Source organism: Mustelus asterias, chromosome 20, assembly GCF_964213995.1.
Source record: "Mustelus asterias chromosome 20, sMusAst1.hap1.1, whole genome shotgun sequence".
Classification (NCBI taxonomy): domain Eukaryota; kingdom Metazoa; phylum Chordata; class Chondrichthyes; order Carcharhiniformes; family Triakidae; genus Mustelus; species Mustelus asterias.
In genome coordinates, this window is record NC_135820.1 from 71,031,608 (window position 1) to 71,049,801 (window position 18,194).

Sequence of the window (18,194 nt, forward strand, 5' to 3'; positions counted from 1 at the left end):
CATGGCTCCAACAACCACCCACTTGGGCTTTTAACTGTTTTTTCCCTGCAACCCGCCCCAATACACTCAAAGGAGATACGATAATAGAGAGTTACTGGAAGGATGGTCGGAAAGCTTGCCATAAACTTCACATCGTTCAACATTTTCACTGTCGGCAAGGAGACAGGGGGGGAAATCACAGGCACCAATGGTTAAAAACAAAGCAAAAGCACCATGTACAACCTGTAATGTTCATGTCATTCTCATCAATGAAGCAGCCTGAAAAAGTGGCCAGCATTTAAACAATATGCAATTTGAAAGTGCATGGGCAATGGTCTTTTAATTTCATTCATTGACAAATAAAGGAATGAGTGTGGCCCAGAGATTTTTTTTTTATTATTTATTAGTGTCACAAGTAGGCTTACATTAACACTGCAATGAAGTTACTGTGAAAATCCCCTAGTCGCCACACTCCAACATCTTTTCGGGTACACGGAGGGAGAATTTAGCATGGCCAATGCACCCCAACCAGCACGTCTTTCGGACTATGGGAGGAAACTGGGGTACCTGGAGGAAACCCACGTAGACATGGGGAGAATATACAGACTCCGCACAGACAGTGACCCAAGCCGAGAACAGAACCCAGGTCCCTGTGAGGCAGCAGCGCTAACCCTAATTTAAAAAGATACACAAGTTACAAGGCAACAAACTTTTATTTATTCATGGGATGTGGGCGTCTCTGGCTGGGCCAGCATTTATTGCCCTGCACTCGAGCAGGTTGGTGGGGAGCTGCCTTCTTGAACCACTGCAGTCCATGTGGTGTAGCTACACCTACAGTGCTGTTAGGGAGAGAGTCCCAGGATTTAACCCAGTGACAGCAAAGGAACGACCGATATATTTCCAAGCCAGGATCATGAGTGGCTGCAACAACTTGCATTTATATAGTGCCTTTCACGTAGCTCTAAGGTACGTCGCCAGAGGATTATATAACAATATAGGACATGTGCATAATCGATGAGGAAGAATTTCTTCTGCCAGAGGGTGAATCTGAGGAATTCATTGCCAGAGAAGGCTGTGGAGGCCAGTTCATTGAATGTATTTAAGACAGAGATCGATAGGTTCTTGATTGGTAAGGGGTCAAAGGTTACGGAGAAAAGGCGGGAGAATGGGATTGAGAATCTTATCAGCCATGATCGAATGGTGGAGCAGGCTCGATGGGCCGAACGGCCTTATTCTGTTCCACTATCTTATGGTCTATTAGGTGGCCAAAATGTTTTAAGGAGCATCTTAAAAGGAGGAGAGGTGAGGTAGAGACGTGGAGAGGCTAAGGGAGGGAATTCCAGAGCTTAGGGTCCAGGCAGATGGAGGCATTGGCCACCCAATGGTGGAGCGATTCATCGCAGAGTCACACAAGAGGTCACAATTGGAAGAATGCAGGGATCTTGGGAAGGTTTTAAGAGTGAAGGAGGTTACAGAAATAGGGAGGGGTGAGGCAATGGAGGGAATTGAAAACAAGGTCGAGAACGTTTTTTAAAAAAATCAAGGAGTTGCTGGACTGGAAGTAGGTCAGCGAACACAGTAGAATGGAACTTGGTGCAACTTAAGATGCAGGCAGCGAGACTTTTCGATGAGCTCAAGTTTAAGGGAGCAGGGGACAGCTGGAAGCCAGCCACTAGAGCAAGTACTGATTAATAATATTCCATTCCAAGGATATGCCAAGGACAGTGTGTGGTGTTATACTGAGCCATAGAAATATAGAAGGTTCTCAGATTCAATCCGGCAGTGAGTTAAGCTGCTTCCCTATTCTACCAACCCGGATTCATAGAAGAGTCAGTTTTAGCATACAAGCCTTGGCAAATACAACCACTGCATTTTGGTGGCGCCACTATCGTTTTAAGGCCCAGATGTTGTGAACTGGCAGCTTCAGCTTAGCCGGACTGGAATTGGGGTTTCTACAACGGCCTTCAGGTTTACAGTCTGAACTGGGGGAAGGCCAGGAAGAAAGGGAGTTTAAGTTTATTTATTAGTGTCACAAAGTAGGCTTACATTAACACTGCAATGAAGTTAGTGTGAAAATCCCCTAGTCGCCACAGTCCGGCGCCTGTTCGGGTCAATGCACCTAACCAGCACGGTCTTTCAGACTGTGGGAGGAAACCGGAGCACCCGGAGGAAACCCACACAGACACGGGGAGAATGTGCAGATTCCACACAGACAGTGACCCAAGCCGGGAATCGAACCCGGGTCCCTGGCGCTGTCAGGCAGCAGTGCCAACCACTGTGCCACCATGGAAGGAATAGAACAAAGCTGACTTGTAGAAGTTGAGCAAAGGCAATATCTCTGATACCCACAATCACCCAGCCTGCCAGTCTGCTCCCATATGAATGGGCACATGGTGAGGTGAAGGCCTATAGAATTGGGCCTTAGTGCAAGTGCCTGTTTTCATTAGGACAACGCCTACATTGAATGCAAAGCTAATGTTGGCTGTTAACCTGGTTACCATGGCACCATGTCCTCACTGAGGCCTCAAGCATGTAAAGCACCGAATGCTCTCCAATGACAACCACCAACCTGATAAATATTAACAGTTCCCCGCCCCCCCCCCCCGTGTTCCAACTCCCTCAACAATATCAGGTCAGTACCGAAATCAAACTTATTCACAATGCAAAGTGCCACTGTGGTAACAATATCTGTTCAAGTGACTATAAATATGTCTCAGGGATGATATTGCAGGAAGCTAGTTTCTGGGATCTGCACATTTTTACCTCATTACAAAACATACACGCAGAAACAGAAAAACAACACCATAGTCAATCCAGTTGACATCTGTTTCCGAGTCACTTTGTAAATTAGGGAAAAGGCCATGGGTACTTAACCACGTTAAAATCACAAGGCCCAAGAACTCCAACATGTGTTACAGCAAGCATAACCCCCATGTACCTCTTTACATTTCCCAACCATCCCATTCCAATTAAGAATTTCCATCTGAGGAACATACGGCAGGGCCAGGAAATTCCCCCACATCCCATCCCACCAAAGGAAAGGGTCAGAAAGAGCTAAGCCTGTGGTCTCCGCTCCTCCCACCAACTCTCTATTACATAGAATTTACAGCACAGAAACAGGCCATTCAGCCCAACTGGTCAATGCTGGTGCTAATACTTCCCATGAGCCTCCTCTTCTTGAGCATTAAGGGATATAAAAATGAGTAGGACAGAATCAAACCTCTTTTTATTGAATACTGGAGAAGTTTGGGCGGCCAAATGTTCTACTACTCTCATTTCTTATATCTTGCGCCCAACTTCACCCAACTCTCATAATAATCCCTTCTATTTCTTTTGCCCTCACATGCTTATCTACCTCCCCATTTAATGAATCTATGCTATTCGCCTTAATTGCTCCATTTGGCAGTGAGCTCCACATTCTAACCATTAAGTTAAGAGGTTTGTCCTGAATCCTCTATTGATTTATTACAGCTCGGAACCAGGGCCCATTTGTTTTGATCAGTTCCAGTGTAACAATGCAGGTTGGAGCACTAATCTAGGATGGAGCTAGGTAGAGAGGGGCCCTGGAGGATCTGGTCATCTGTCCGGCCCACTGAGGGTGAATGCAGCAGAAGCCAGAACATCTTGTTCATCTCCAGTTTCGTCCCCAGTTTTTCTTCCCCTTCCCCGCATGCTGATGACTTGCTCAGATAAAATTGCAAAGGCACTCCCTGGTATCTTAGACATTTGGCCATCAATCAAACACAAGCCTCCGCAGTTGTCAGCTGGCTATTCACCCAAAAGATGTCTCACTGCCAAGCCTGTTTCCATATGTCCACACGTCTACAGTTCCAACACAGATCGGAAAAGTTAAAGTTTATTCATTAGTGTCACAAGTAGGCTTACATTAACACTGCAGTGAAGTTACTGTGAAAATCCCCTACCCGAAATATGGTGGCACAATGGTTAGCACTGCTGCCTCACAGCGCCAGGGACCCAGGTCCAATTCCCGGCTTGGGTCACTGTCTGTGCGGAGTCTGCACGTTCTCTCCGTGGGTTTCCTCCGGGTGCTCCGGTTTCCTCCCACAGTCTGAAAGACGTGCTGGTTAGGTGCATTGGCCGTGCTAAATTCTCCCTCAGTGTACCCGAACAGGCGCCGGAGTGTGGCGACTAGAGGATTTTCACAGTAACTTCAGTGTTAACGTAAGCCTACTTGTGACACTAATAAATAAACTTTTTCCGGCGTCTGTTCGGGTACACTGAGGGAGTGTGGCCAAGACATCTAAACCAGCATGTCTTTCGGACTGTGGGATGAAACCGGAGCACCCGGAAGAAACCCACGCAAACATGGGGAGAACATGCAGACTCCGCACAAACAGTGACCCAAGCCAGGAATCGAACCCTGGTCCCTGGCGCTGTGAGTTGCAGGGTGGCAGTTACTGCATTGTGGAACCCTGACCAAATTCTCACCCTCTCCCGCACAGGGCTGCTGGGGTTAAGTATAATGTTCTTACCAGCAGCCCTGCTACGATCAGCTAACTCAGCAAAGAGCAGGATTGATCTGAAACTCTCTTTGCTCGGATGGTCAGTCACCGGATAAGGACTCTGGGTTATCAAGGAAGAACACTTTTTCATTTTTTACCTCCAAAGATCTGTAGATTAGGTTGATTGACCATGCTAAATTGCCCCTTAGTGTCAGGGGGACTAGCAGGGTAAATGCATTGTGTTATGGGGAGGGGGCCGGGGCAGGATTGATGGGCTGAATGGCCTCCTTCTGCAACGTGGCGATTCTATAATCTGTCTATTGATTGAAACCTACAGAGAACTTTCATTTATGTAGCGCCTTTGCATCCCACGTCCATGCTTTACAGCCAGTGAGTTACCTTTCCTATTATATAAACAAATGCAGCAGCCAATCTGCACACAGCTAAGTCCCAAGGAAAGCAGAAGAGACTAAAGAGCAGGTAATCAGTTCGGATAGTGTCTACTGAGGGATAAAAATCAGCTCGAACACCAGGCGAGAGCCACCCGGTTTTCTGTGAAGAGGACAATCGAATATTTCACACCCGCTTTGGCCTCGGTTTTAAGCACCCAGCCAAGATTTGAGAGATGTGAAACAAATTGATCCGTCATAGACCACAACATTTAAAAATAGCTATTGCAACAAGGCCTGAGCGCAGTGAGATCAACAACAACAAGTTACATTCAGATAGCACCTTTCACATAGTCAAACATCGAGTCATAGAGTCGTACATACAGAGCAGAAAAGGCCCTTCGGCCCAACAATAACTACCACTAAAGTCTCAAATCCCATTTTCCTGCACTTGTCCCATATCCCTGAATGTTGTGATATTTCAAGTGCTCATCCAAATTTTTTTTTAAAGGTTGTAAGGTTTCCAGCCTCCACTACCTTCCCAGGCAGCGCATTCCAGATTCCCACCCCCCTTCTATGAATCTCCTGCCCCTTTCCACTAAATCTATGCCCCTTTCTGATTGACCCCTCAATCAAGGGGAGCAGCTGCTCTCTACTCACCCTGTCCATATCTCTCATGATCTTATACACCTCAATCACCTCCCCCGCCAACCTCAGCCTTCTCTGCTCTAAAGAAAACAAGGTAAGAGTTTTAACAACACCAGGTTAAAGTCCAACAGGTTTATTTGGTAGCAAATACCATTAGCTTTCGGAGCGCTGCTCCTTCGTCGGATGGAGTGGCTATCTGGAGTGGGCATCGCACATCTAAAGAAAACAATCCAAGTTTATCCAGTCTCTCCTTATAGCTCAAATGCCCCAATCCAGGCAACATCCCGGTGAACCTCCTCTTGTACCCGCTTTAGTGCTATCGTATGGGGAAATGCCGCAAGGTGTTTCAGCGAAACATGGCTAGAGAAAAACACGCATCCAGCCTTGGCACGGTGGCACAGTGGTTAACACTCCTGCTTCACAGCGCCAGGGACCCGGGTTCGATTCCCGGCTTGGGTCACTGTCTGCGTGGAGTTTGCACGTTCTCCTCGTGTCTGCGTAGGTTTCCTCTGGGTGCTCCAGTTTCCTCCCACATTCTGAAAGATATGCTGGTTGGGTGCATTGACCCAAACAGGCGCCAGACTGTGGCGACTAGGGAAATTTCACAGTAACGTCATTGCAGTGTTAATGTAAGCCTTACTTGTGACTAATAAACAAACTCTTTACTTTTCAAAGGAGATATTCAGACCGGTGACTCAAAGCAAAGCGGTATGTTCTTAAGGAGTGACTGAAAGGGAGGAAGCAGGGAGGGAGGTGGAGAATACCAGAGCTTCGAGCCGTGGCAGTTGAAGTGCCTTCTCAGACATCAACATCACTGCCTTGGGGGAAAAGAGTTCAGGAGCACAGCGGTCACCTGTCTCATCTGTGTCTTGTGGGATCTTGCTGTGTGAAAATTGGCTGTTACGTTTGCCTGTGCAACAGGGGCTGAATTCCAAAAGGTAATTAATGCCTGAAAGCAGTGGGTCAGACTCCCCAAGGACATGGAAGGCACTATTAAGAATAGAATTCCATTTACAAAATCATCCAGGGATAGACGTAATTCCATTCTAAGGCAGCATTCTCCCCCATATTTTCCTATCTGTCCCATTTACCCCGACTGGTATTTGAAAAGTAGCCCGTCTTGTTAGCAAGTGTGTGGCACAGCTGGGCTGCAGCAGGATGTTCTAGAAGATTCTACGCAGCACTATCCCATCTGCCAGCTTCCTGATATGAAAAAAAAATCAGGAGTGAGGTTTCCAGATGCTGACAGATGTAACCCTCAAAGATGAAACAGTGTAGATGGGGTGTGGTACAAACACAGGAATATGCGGCACTTAAGGTGGAAAGCCCGTAGCAACTCGAATCCCTGCACACACAAACCAAACCCTCAGCATGACTCAATCCCTTCACAAATGTCATGGCTCACTGAGGCTTCACGGTGTCTCATGCATAGCCTTGCATTTTTTTTAAATTGCACATAGTTGTATTCTAAAAGTCATGGAATGGATTTCAGTATCTGGATGTTACAGCATTTCAGTCACAAGGCCTTCTGTCTGGAGGTTAAACCTTCTGGGCTAAGCAGCAGACAGTCTCTGCTGGAGCTGCATATCAGTGTGAGATCTCGGACAGCAGCACGGCGGTAATAACGCAAGGTTTCCATGATTCTGGGCTGGGCTGTCGGCTATTTCACACAAAGGAGGTGAGTTTGCAATGATTCACCCTGCACCCACACCACCACCATTTCATCCGCACACACTCCTCACTCCCACCCAACTCCCGCCCTTCACAATCCAACTTGGGTCACTGTCTGCGCGGAGTCTGCACTTTCTCCCCGTGTCTGCGTGGGTTTCCTCCGGGTGCTCCTGTTTCCTCCCACAGTCCGAAAGACGTGTTGGTTAGGAGCATTGGCCGTGCTAAATTCTCCCTCAGTGTACCCGAACAGGGACCGGAATGTGGCGACTGGGGGATTTTCATCGCAAATTTATTGCAGTGTTAATGTCAGCCTACTTGTGACACTAATAAATAAATAAACTTTTTATTATGCTGCAAAGGGGGAGATGGGGGGGGGGGGGGGTTGCCTATGGTGTAGAGGAAGACAATTACATCATCTTCCAGCTCCCATGTAGACTCAGTGGACACATGGACACCGAGATGACGAGGGTACAAAAGGCGTCATGTGTCTGTAGCGCGAGAGTTCTCTCCTGGGCGCGGGCAGACACACCCTCTCGTCACCAATTATTGCAACCCAGTACTTTTGACACCCAGGCCTGGAATTGAGTACAAAGACATGACTGGTAGCCATATCGTATCCAGTAGAGGGGTTCATAATGAGTAACTGGGAAATACGGCCAAGTTGTGCGTGGCCAGTCGTTTATCACATTGAATAAGGAATGGTGATGGCATGACTTGATGGAGGAAGAAACTTGTCCACGTCATACAGATTTTGAGTACTAGTTAACGATAGAATTATAACGTGGCCATGACCGAGATGCCCTGCTTTTTCAAGGATGGCCACAAGATCTATATAAATGGCCCTGCTAGAAAGAGATATTGAGATTTTCCCCATTGTCCTGCATCGCTCCCATGGGTTAATCGCTCCAAGTTTAAACTTAGTTCCAACGCTCCTAAATTTGCATTTTGATCAGTTTGTATCCATTCTCCTTGGATTTACTATGATGATATATCTTAAATAACACCTCAGGCTAACATTTTCCATACATGCTTTCATAGAATACAAAAACACGTCATTCATAGAGTCATAGGAATTAGGAGCAGAAGTCAGCAAATTCAACCCTTCGAGGCTGCTCCACCATTCAGTCAGATCATGGCTGATCTCTCCCTGGTCTCAAATGCACTTCCCCACCTGTTCCCCATATCTCGTTTTTTTATTAGAAATATATCTATCTCTTTCTTGAAACCATTCAATGATTCAGACTCCACCGCGCTATGGGGCAGCGAGTTCCACAAATTCACCATCCTCTGCGGGAAGTAGTTCCTCCTCATCTCAGTTTTAAGTCTATCATCTCTCAATCTATACCTGTGACCTTTTGTTCGAGAATTGCCCCATAAGAGGAAACATTTGGTCTACATTTACTTGATCAATCTCTTTGAAAATTTTATGTACCTCGATCAGATCCCCTCTCATCCTTCTAAACTCCAGTGAGCATAAGCCCAAACTGTTTAGTCTCTCCTCATACGTCAACCAATTCGGCCCAGCTGGTCCATGCCAGTGTTTATGTTCCACATGAGCCTCCTCCCACCCTGCTTGATCTAACCCTAACAGCATACTTCTTTCCCCTCATGCAACTTCCCCTTAAATGCATCTATGCCATTTACCTCAACCGCTCCTTAGAATGTGGTAACAAGTTCAACATTCTAATCAATCTCTGCACAAAGAAGATTCACTCGAATTTTCTTGCTGGATTTATTAGTGACTGGTTTGGAACTCTGCCACAGGTGGAAATATCTTAAAACATAAAAGATAGGAGGAGGCCATTTGGCCCTTCGAGCCTGCTCCGTCATTCATTACGATCATGGCGGATGGTCCAGCTCAATAGCCTAATCCTGCTTTCTCCCCATAACCTTTATATCCAGCCACCTCTTGAATACATTCAATGTTTTGGCATCAACTACTTCCTGTGGTAATTAATTCCACAGACTCACCACTCTTTGGGTGAAGAAATGTCTCCTCATCTCCGTCCTAAATGGTCTACCTGAATCTTCAGACTGTGACCCTCTTGCCATCAATCTGTTTCGGCAGCTATACCTATTGCAGTGACCCTCTCATCTGCTTCTTCTCAAGCCCAAAAAGTCAGGATTTTTCCAGACAGTTACGCAAAACATTTTCAAAATTCACCACGCACATTATTGTTACCACGTGACAAGCAATGAACGCAAAGTAACCCCGTGGTCTGTATGTACAAGGACAATGTGCTTGGACATGGTGGGGGGGGGGGGGGGGGTGCATGAAACAGCAGAAAAATATTAAAATGGGAAGAGGCGCATGAAATGGAACAAATGATTTCACGACTGGCAATTAGCGTGCTTAGATCAGCACACGATTTTAAATGGCTATATGATTTTTAAAGAAAAGATATTTAGCCAATGTACAAGAGTGTGATTTCAATATAGACCATAAGCATGACACATCAAACGCCAAAAGGAAAATCAGAAAACTGACAGCTTTCCCCCCGATCAATGACACGTAAAAATATGACACCCCTTCCCCTCCACAACCCATGCTCAACTTCCCCTTCCCACCCACATCCAATCCCAATGCCAAGTGGCCTCTGCACCACCTACTGCCAGGCCAAGACTGACATACTGTACAATTTAATGAACCAAAATGTGGGGGATGGAAAGGTTAAATATTTTTAACAATTGGTTAACTCATTAGTGATGTAACTGGTTGAAGGCACTTGGCATAATTCCCATCTTCAGGGCACAGTATGGTTGACCCTATGTACCCACTGGATATTTTGTACAAGTGCAATTTATACATGGTTAAAAATTTACAGAAACCTAGCTAGAATTTGCCCTGAACGTAAAGGCCTTTTGACTAAAATGCAGCTGTAAAGGGACATTTCGAATTAATAACAGTGATTAGAGGGGAAATCATTACATTTACTGAACGCAGTTAAAGAAATTTCAGTCCACATTGCAATTAGTACGTGGAGCGTCAGGCACTCAAAACTGAACACCAACATATGCCGGGAATTGACAGAGAGAATCACAAATACGGACGGGTGAGGGGAATTTGAACGAAGGATCATCCCTTTAACCCACTCTATGGAACAAGTGATTTAGTGGATCAACCCATTACGCACTGCCTCCTTGGCTTTTCTTAAAGCACCCTAATGATCTTTAGCCATAGGCGCACAGAAAACAAAGCTTTCCCTAAAAGACGTCAATAGCTTCTCGAATGGGTTGGTGTGTAACTAAACTACATGCTGTGCAGCTGAGCCAGAAAGGTCCTGGGTTCAATCCATGATCTGTGCTGACTGAGCTCGTCACAGCCAGAGGAGCAATGGAGTCAGTGCAAATCAGCCACAGTGTCCCCAGACTGTACTGTGGTGGGGGGAGGGGAGGGAATGGGGGGGGGGGGGGGGGGGGGGGGGGCGGCGCGGATGGCCAGGAAAGAAATGAACCAAGGTTACTAATTATTGTCCAGCCACTTCTGCCGGAGACCAGGCACGCGGACACGATCGAACGGGGGGCAATGAGGTCCACGAGCCTGCGACATTCGCCAGCAAAGCTTGTGAAATGAAGGCTTGCCAGGGCTGAGCTTGTGCAGAGTAAGCAAAGAAGCAGAGCCACAGCTGGGAGTTAGCAAGCACCGAGGGGAGGAGAGAGGAATTTGTTCCCCCACAAAAAAAAAACAGAGGGTTATTTTTTTTTTTAAAAATCTAAATTGTGGTCTTCCTCCTTCAAGGGCTGAAATTTCAACTGGTGAAAAAACAATTTGTTTCTTTTGTCACTTGCTTGGTGATTTAAAATGCTCCCTGCAATACCAAACAGCTGGATGTGTGTTTAATTATGTTGCTGGAATGCATCAACAAAAACTACATAAATTGTAAGAGACAGCCTGGTTTTAAAGCAACTTTCTTTTTCCCTTTTTTTAAAAAATAAAACCCCCCAAGTCAGTTCACAAAAGCAGGCGACGACGGGTCCGAATATGCACGCATTGTGAAAACGATGGCAGCAGAAAAAGTCTCAAAATGACACAGCAGTCAGCTGGAGAGATGGCATGTTTACTGTAGTGTACTGAGCCTAGACCAAAAGAAAGCATCAGTGATTATCAAGCAAGCTCATTAAAACAGAGTGTTTGGTAAACGGGTAGTCAGGGGAAGGGTGTGAGTGTGAGTGAGAGATTTTTGGGGTCGGACAAAGAGAGGACATGTCCCCTTTTCTTCGTGCTCTGCCACTTTTATTTGGGCTCACGTCCAACCCTTGTTGCCCCCTGTGATGCCTTGCCCCTTATCTTGTGGCTTGTCGCCTTCTTGCCTCCTGGGCCTTTTTCTTCTTAAAAATTATTATAATTCAAGTTAGTTTGAGAGCGAGAGCGTGTGTGGGGGGGGGGGGGGGGGGTGGGTGAGGAATAAGAGCGCAGACATTAAAAAGAAAACAGAAAAATGTTGCAGATGCCTCAAGTCATTGAAGCCATCACATCATGCTCAAAGTATGTAGCAATACAGATATTGTAGAATCATAGGTTCCCTACAGTATAGGAGGCCATTACTCCCATCGAGGCTGCACTGACCACAGTCCCACCCAGGCCCTATCCCCACAACCCCATGTATATAGCCTACTGGTCCCCCTGAAACTATTTGACTTTTTTGATTCGATTTATTATTGTCACATGTATTAGCATACAGTGAAACATATTGGTTCTTGCGTGCTATATAGACAAAGCATACCGTTCATAGGGAAGGAAACAAAAGAGTGCAGAATGTCGTGTTACAGTCATAGCTAGGGTGTAGAGCAGCGGTCTCCAAACTCTTCAGTACAAGGGCCACATCGTATATTCTACACATCTTCGCGGGCCAAAGAAGAAAATCAGTTCTATAAATGAATGAATAAAATTTATTGTATCCGGGCCGTATGTGACCCGCCGCGCGCGGGCTGGATGTGGCCCGCGGGCCGTAGTTTGGAGACCCCTGGTGTAGAGAAAGATCAACTTAATGCAAGGTAAGTCCATTCAAAGGTCTGACAGCAGCAGGGAAAAAGCTGTTCTTGAGCCGGTTGGTGCGTGACCTCAGACTTTTGTATTTTTTTCCCCGATGGAAGAAGGTGGAAGAGAGCATGTCCGGGTAGACGTGGGGTCCTTAATTATGCTGGCAAACCAAGGAGCAATTTAGCATGGTCAATCCACCTAAGCTGCACATCTGTGGGAGGAAAGAGGTGCAGCTGGAGGAAACCCATGGGGAGAACATACAAACTCCACACAGACAGTCACCCGAGACCGGAATCGAACCCGGGTCCCTGGCGCTGTGAGGCATCGGGGCTAACCACTGTGCCACGTGCTGCCAGACACACCTGGACACTCCAAACCTTTCCACATGTTTTATGGCTTACAAAGGCACCAACACAAAGGACAGATGTTGCCCACAGCAGAAGTAAATGTGACGTCACAGCCAGGGAGGGGTTGGGTCCACAAAAAGCAGCCAATCCGCAGCTATGCGTTGAACAGCCGCCCGAAGGCACAAAGGGGCAGAAAGAGTCGAAATGGATGGAAATGGTATTGTATTACACACATACAGAAAGTGCAGCTAAATCCCGCCACTGAGTGCAGGATTAACCCCCTCAATTATTTAGGATTCTGCTGCAACTCAGAAGGTGCAATATTCAATGAGCCACCCCACCAATGATGTCCAAGTTTATAACTGAACAACAACAAAAAAAAGAAATCTCAGTTGTGGGTGAATTTGATGTACTTATTTTAATTAAAACCGGTTGCTTCGTGCAGTCGGAATGATTGGTGATCAGGATCTTTGCTTCTTCCAAGGTTACCTCTTATTGCAAGGTCGTTGTGGGAGCTATCTGGATGAATCTAAGATTCACTGAGGCTTCTTTGATCAGTAGTTGTCACCTGTCCTAACATCTCCTTATTCAGCTCAGTATCAAATTTTGTTCGATAACACTTGCGAAGGGTCCTTATGATGTTCACTTAATGGGACGATACAAATTCAAGTTACTGTGATCGTTGGGACATGTTCACTGTGAGGCTCGTGCTTTGCCCGTCCAGAGCTAGTGCCTTCGCACAGAAGGGGGACATAAAATAATTTACTTACATTTGTGCATCACATCAAAATTAAAGGCACTTTTTCCTACACAAAAAAGAAGGTCGAGGGATTCTGGCATTCTCTTGCCCCCAAGAGTCTGTCGAGGCTGGAGAGCAATTGTAAGTGACGATTGGTAAAGATTGTTAGGCAAATGTTATTGAGGGATATGGAACTACGACAAGCAAATTGAGTTAAGATAGAGGTCAGCCATGATCTAATTGACGAGTGGAACAGGCTTCAAGAGCTGAAATGGCCTACTCCTGCTCGAATGTTACTTTGTAAGCACAGTGAAATAAAAAGGAGCTATAATACCTCACTGCTCACTTTTACCTTAAAGACACTTTTACAGTGCATAAAATCGAGTAAACACAGAGAGAGAGAGAGAGAGAACCAGAGTCTCTCGCTCTCCGTTGCAGAGCATGATGTAAACAAGGTCAGTTCCCATATGCCAGCAGCTTCACAGACTCACCACAACGTAGTCTGTGATTTTGCAGTCAGCACAAGGAGGCAAGTTTTAACAATGTAATGAGAATCTGGCACACTACTCCCCTGCGTCCAAACTGCTGAAGCTTCGAGTACAAAAGTGCCACTCGAGGGGCACAGAGATGCTAAGAGAAATCTTAAGGACAAGTCTGTGGTCCTCCTACTTTGGAACTGCGCAAAGGGTCGGACTCAAACGTAAAATCTTAAAGCACGCTGCCCACTCAACAGGCTGACATTTTTTTTTTTTAAAAACACTCCGCATGAGGTGAGAGAGACAAAGAATGGAGGGAGGAAATGGAAAAGTGAAAGGGGGGGGGGGTGGGGGAGAAAGAGAGATGGAGCGCGCGCACGAGCAGGGATTAGTCATTGGCAAGAAACAGCCGGTAGTTGACCAAGGAAAGGTAGGGTGACAAAAGGAGTGACAGAGTGAGACGGAAGGAATGGTGGCGGTTGTGGGTGGAAAGGGACAAGGCAGGACAGAGAGCGTAAGGAGTGGCTGGAAGTAAAAACAAGGAGGACAAACAGAAAGAGAAAACACACACACACACACACAGTGGAAAATAAGACATATACCAGCATGACACAACATTAAAGAGAGTCATTCTCACAGAGAATGGGGTTGGGGCACACAGGAGGAGGAAGTGCAAAGGGCAATACACCAAAGGAGAGAGAGGATGAAGAGACAGATTTACAGAGAGAACAGCAAGGTTGAGAAATTCTCAGAAGCGAAAATGAGAGTCACAGAGACCCACTCAGGCTGGGTCAGTATATTATCCTGGATAAAAACCACCCCTTGATGGTTTTGTAAACGTAGTAGATTCCGAATGATTTCCCTCCATGGTTAATATTACATTACGCACACAGTCCTACCTACAATCAGCTGAATGGGATCCGGGGCAAAACATGACATCAGGTTAAAATTTTCCATGGGAAACAGGCTTGGTTTTGGGATGAGATCACAGTGCTCCACCCTGCCTCCCACATATGGAATGATTTTGTTACTTGCTGCTTAGACCAAGACTGTATCCAGGGGGGTGGGGGGAATTCCTGAAGAGAAGAGAAGAGCTTGCCCAAAACAACCATCTCACAGCCCCATGTCCAACGTTAGGGTGGAGTGGATGAGGCCTGTGGTTCTGCCTGGCTCCTTTACACTCACTCCATTTCTCATGGTGATAGGGAGGAGGGGGGTTAAGGGTACAGTAAGGGGTAGGGGGGTGGGAAGAGGGGGAAAACTTTAAACAAGTTAACCCTGTACGATTCAAAAAAAAATCCAACATATGAAAGAGACCAAACTAATTAACATTTGTGATAATGGAGAGTTCCAAAGATGTTGAGGAGTCCAGAATAAACTCCCGCTGGTTTATTTTGATTTAATGCAAGTATCAATTTGACTCCCTGGGAAGCGGCTGTTTAACAACAAATACGCTTATTTGTAACTATTTTGGTACACTTGCCAGTCTCTGTAAAAGTCAAAGATGTTGCACGTCTTGTAATACTGCACATACGAGAGTTCCAATCTTTTTGCAAACATCCGTTCTCAGACTCATTTCCAAAAGCTTGGCGTCCCGACTCTTACTAAACAGTCCTGTGTGAGTCACTGGCGCTTTAAGACGCATGTGCAGTCAGAAAAGCCGACCCAATCTTGAATTACAGTAGGCCAGAGCAAAAAAAAACTGAAAACAAAGAAGCAGACCCTGTCCCTTTAAAAAAGTAGCAAATCGGATGCTCCCTATTTGCAACGTTACATGAATGGGGTTTTCCTCTCCCCCAAGTCAGTCAGTTACAACAAATAATGTCCATCTTTTTTTAAAAATAAAAAAAATCTTATTTTTCGCGTTTTTAAAAGATTTGAACCGTTTACTTTCTTTTGGACGAATCATTTAGATTTGAACGAAGGATTTTTTTTACACACACTGCCGTCCAAAGATTACAATGTTAAATAGCAACTGTAATATACCATACAATGAAGATTGGTTTTAAAGACAATGTGAGGTACAGCAATAGAAAAGACATGGTGTGTGTGTGTGTGTGTAATGGAACATGCTAGCAAACCAGATTGTTCCCCCTCCCCTCCCCTACACACACACACACACACATAGACATGCTGAATGGACAGTCATCTAGACGCTGCTCAATTTCGCTCTGGTCAATTTCAGCTCGTCAATTTCACCTCTCCCCATTCAAATATCACAGCCTCCAGTTAAAGGAGAAAGGGGAGGGGGGGTTAGAAACTCATGCTAATTTTCACAGCCCTGGGAGGGGAGAGGGAGGATGCATTTTCATACTTTAATCCATTATTTACCCCTACCCCCTTAAAAAAGGGGCAAGTGAAGGAAATATAGAGGTTGGAATAGAAGCCAGCCTTGTGTGTTATGTCTCTCAAGTTGGGAGTGGGGAGGGGGGGGAAGGGAAGGAGAGAACCGTCCCTAAACAGAGCCGTTCCCTACCCCCTCCCCTCTTTGATTTCACCCCCCTCGGATCGTTTTAGACACACAGACACACACACACAGACACTCTGGTTGTGACTGTGCCGCCATTTTATTTGGGTTACTTTTCTCCCTGGGTCTGGTTGCCTCATTTTTTCTGTATTGGGGGGGGAGGGATTGAAGACAGGGGGTGTGGGAGAGAGAGACAGACACACACACACACAAATAGACTGGGGAGCCCAGAGAAGGGGGGGAGAGAGAGAGTGGGTGCAGGGAGAATTGGCAACATTGTAGCGCCTTCTAGAACGTGGCAACAATCGAGTGTATCAATGCAAAAGTAGCAATAATCAGCCCCAGTGCTTCCCAAACACAACTCACCCCCTTCTTCCGCGATCCAGCTGCCTGCCACCTCCTCCTCCTCTTCCTCACGCTCTCTGTTCTATGGAGATGTATGTATATATATTTATATATTAACTGGCTCCTTCCAAACCCGACCGACAGGCAGCCACCCCCCCTACCCCCTCTGCTGTGATCCGATCGCTGCTGAATCTCGCTCCTTGCAGCGTTGTGTCCGATCTCGTCGCGTTTTCAAATGTAATAGGGAAATTCGCCAACACACACTCAGAGCGAAAGGAAAACGATACGATTCAACCCATACAACCCCCAAAAAATCCCCAAATCCAACGCCAGAACGCCGACACACGTGATGGCCAACGTCACCAACCCTTGCGAACGATGCAAAATACTTTGGAAGTTGCTCTCACTTGTGGGGGTTTAGAGGGTGGGGAGTTCGGGGCTTGTCTCTGCTTCCCCCACGGGGATAGTTACTTGTGTTGGGGGAGGGTGCAGGAAAGGATCCTGGAAAAGGAGGATCTACCTGTCTCTCAAACATTTCACAATCCTGAAAACACAAACAGCACTGACATTTCTAATGTCTATCCAGTGGGGTGGCACGGTGGCACAGTGGTTAGCACCGCTGCCACACAGCGCCAGGGATCTGGGTTCGCCTCCCGGCTTGGGTCACTGTCTGTGCAGAGTCTGCACGTTGTTCCCGTGTCTGCGTGGGTTTCCTCCGGGTGCTCCGGTTTCCTCCCACAGTCCGAAAGACGTGCTGGTTAGGGTGCATTGGCCGTGCTAAATTCTCCCTCAGTGTACCCGAACAGGTGCCGGAGTGTGGCGACTAGGGGATTTTCACAGTAACTTCATTGCGGTGTCAATGTGACACTAATAAATAAACTTTAAACAGTAAAATCCACTGTGCAGACCACCCCGACCAATGAATATAAAATACCATATATTAAGTTATGATGTGGAGATGTGGGCGTTGGTCTGGGATAAGCACAGTAAGAAGTCTCACAACACGAAAGTTAAAGTCCAACAGGTTTATTTGCAATCACGAGCTTTCGGAGTGCTGCTCCTTCATGAGATGAGTGGATCTTTCTCTACACCTTAGCTATGACTAGGGGATTTTCACAGTAACTTCACTGCAGTGTTAATGTGAAGCTTACTTGTGACACTAATAAATAAACTTAAACTTAAAAATCGTAACTCTACATTCTGCACCCTCTCCTTTTCTTCTCCCCATGTACTCTGTTTTGTCTGCAAGAAACAATACTTTTCACTGTATCCCAATATATGTGACAATAATAAATGAAATCAAAAATCAAATCAAAATGTCACAACTGCGCCTGCTGTTGTTACATTCCAGTATTTCTCGCTCTCTCTCTTATGCCAGATCAGCAGAAATGTTGTAGAAATATTGCATCTTGGAAAAAAAAAGTGTCAACCTTGGGCACTGCTATTTCTGGGGCCGGTTATGGGTTAAAGCGGTATCCGTGGGTCTACTGTCTGCACGGCCAGACCAGAGGGCGTGTTTTGTGTTTGAAATAAGCGCCTTGTACCTGTTGTTCTTGTTCCTGATGGTTCCTTTCTGCTGAGTGGCTGTGGTCGCTTTCTCTCCAACTGGCTGATGGTCACGTCTCTGTCTTCTTGTTGCTAGGGTACTGGTTTGTTTCAAAGGGATCCCCCCCTCCCCACCGTCCTCTC

The 18,194-nt window shown here is 46.2% G+C and overlaps 1 protein-coding gene across 1 annotated transcript in view; it reads right to left on the reverse strand.

The window, feature by feature from the left end:
• Window positions 1–16,887, reverse strand: part of zhx3b (zinc fingers and homeoboxes 3b) — a 90,886-nt gene extending 73,999 nt beyond the window's left edge. The window contains exon 1 of the mRNA XM_078236800.1: window positions 16,527–16,887. The gene's annotated coding sequence lies outside the window, so the exon portion shown is untranslated. The remainder of the gene's footprint in view (window positions 1–16,526) is intronic.
• Between the last annotated feature and the right edge of the window lie 1,307 nt (window positions 16,888–18,194).